Source organism: Podarcis raffonei, chromosome 10 (assembly GCF_027172205.1).
Source record: "Podarcis raffonei isolate rPodRaf1 chromosome 10, rPodRaf1.pri, whole genome shotgun sequence".
In the NCBI taxonomy this organism is placed as follows: domain Eukaryota; kingdom Metazoa; phylum Chordata; class Lepidosauria; order Squamata; family Lacertidae; genus Podarcis; species Podarcis raffonei.
The window spans coordinates 48,224,321-48,226,547 of NC_070611.1; the positions used below are offsets into that span (position 1 = coordinate 48,224,321).

Sequence of the window (2,227 nt, forward strand, 5' to 3'; positions counted from 1 at the left end):
ATGCCGCAAACCCAGAAGTGAGTGTTCCGGTTTGCAAATGTTCTTTGGAACCCGAACATCTGGCGCAGATTCCACGGCTTCCAATTGGCTACAGGAGCTTCCTGCAGCCAATTGGAAGCCGTGCCTTGGTTTCTGAACATTTTGGAAGTCAAATGGACTTCCGGAATGGATTCCATTCAACTTCCGAGGTATGACTGTATATACAACCTGAGCATAGGATGGAGAGGCTCGTGGCATTAACACCCCAACTCAGGCTTCCTCAAACTCAGCCCTCCAGATGTTTTGAGACTACATCATCCCTGACCACTGGTCCTGCTAGCTAGGGATCATGGGAGTTGTAGACCAAAAACATCTGGAAGGCCAAGTTTGAGGAAGCCCACCCCAACTGATCTTGCTTTTCTGCTATGTTTCTAGGGATGCCGCAAACTCAGCTTTCACAGAGCAAGAAAAGATGTGTTCCACAGCAAGTATTCAGTATATAGCCAGCTTCCAAGCTGTGTGCTAACTTCGTAAAGTAATTCAGTGACAGAAGGATCGGGTAGCATATGTGATGGGCAAGTTCTCTGCCTGAGACCCTGGAGAGGGACCACCACTCGGGGTAGACAATATTGAACTAGATATTAAGGAAATAATCTGACTTCATATCCAGGGACGGGCCATAGCTCAGTGGTAGAGAAGGTCCCTGGTTCAATCTGGCACAGTGGGTTAGTGCGTCTGGCTGCTAACCAGAAGGTTGGTGGTTCGAGCCCATTCAGGGACAGCTGTGGGCAGGATTCCTGCATTGCACAGGGTTGGACTAGATGAGCCTCAGGATCCCTTCCAACTCTACAATTCTATGACTCTATGAATTCGAACTCAGTTCCAAGTAAGGCCAGGAATGTCCCCTGTCTGAAACCCTGAAGGGCCATTGCCAGTCAGCCTAGATGGACATTACTGAGCTTGCTGGACCAGCGACTTGACTTGGTCAAACACAGTAGCTGTTTGATCTGCCTCCAGCATCCTGTAGCTCCACTGCTGTTTCCATGTGCTGCTATGTGGTACATTTCCTCGTAAGAACGTCCTTTATGGACATTTTGAAAAGGCCAGCACTCTATATCCTTCTCAGTCTCCTCAAAAGCCCCTCTCCAGACAGACAGCAAGTGTGGCTGGATGCGTTTTGAGTTGCAGCTGTTCCACAATAAGCGCAGCCAGATCCAACGTGGAAAAAAATAGTCTTAAATGCAAATGGTTATGATCAATTTCCAGATGGCAGCCGCGGTAGCCTATTACAGCAAAAGCAGCCAAGAGTCTTGCGGCACCTTAAAGACTAACAAATTTATGATGGCATAAGCATTTACGGACTTACAGTCTTCGACATCAGATGGCCAGTTTACTACTAACACATTCTGCTCCTGAAGCTCGCTTGGGATAGGCTGTTTTGGAGTAAATGAAAAATAAGGGGAGGAGAGAAGAGGGAGAAAAGTCATTACCAACAGAAACAGATTTGTGCTCTCTCTGTCTGTGTGTGTGTGAATGAGAGAGAGTGAGAGAGAAAGAGAGAGAGAGAGAGAGAGAGAGAGAGAGAGAGAGACAGACAGACAGACAGAGACATGGCTTGGGCCATGATTTTTGGTTTGAGGATAGTATTACAAAAGTATCTCTGTTTTCACCTCTGCAGTGCCATGAGGAAGGGCCACAGCTCAGGGCAAAGCATCTGCTTTGCTTGCAAAAGGTCCCAGGTTCGGTCGCTGGCATCTCCATGTGGAGTTGGGAATGTCTCCTGCCTGAAGCCCTGGAGAGCTGCTGACACTCAGTGTAGACATTGTTGAGCTGGATGGGCCAGTGGCCTGATTCTGTATAAGACAGTGTCACGGACTGGGTGGATGAAGAGGAGTGGTGGGAACCCCCAAGGAAAGAAGGCTCAGAGCTAGGGGAGCTGTGGTGGGATGATGACAGGACAGTCTGGGAGGAGGAGGAAGAAGCTGAAGGGGCAACAGGGTTTAGTGAGCAGGAAGAGGCTGGGGCAGAGAGCAGTCCAGACTCAGAGGCAGGAGAGGAGTGGGCAAGGAGGCAGAGAGGAGGCTGGCTGCTGAAGAGTCCAGGGCAGGCATAGGCAAACTCTGGCCCTCCAGATGTTTGGGACTACAACTCACATCATCCCTAGCTAACAGGACCAGTGGTCAAGGATGACAGGAGTAGTAGTCCCAAAACATCTGGAGGGCCGAGTTTGCCTATGCCTGGTCCAGGG

At 49.6% G+C, this 2,227-nt stretch overlaps 1 non-coding gene across 1 annotated transcript; it reads left to right on the forward strand.

Annotated features, from left to right (window-relative positions):
- The first annotated feature begins 678 nt into the window (after positions 1 to 678).
- On the forward strand, positions 679 to 760 carry TRNAS-GCU (transfer RNA serine (anticodon GCU)). Its single transcript has one exon. It is a non-coding gene; the product is annotated as a tRNA-Ser (tRNA).
- Positions 761 to 2,227: the final 1,467 nt, after the last annotated feature.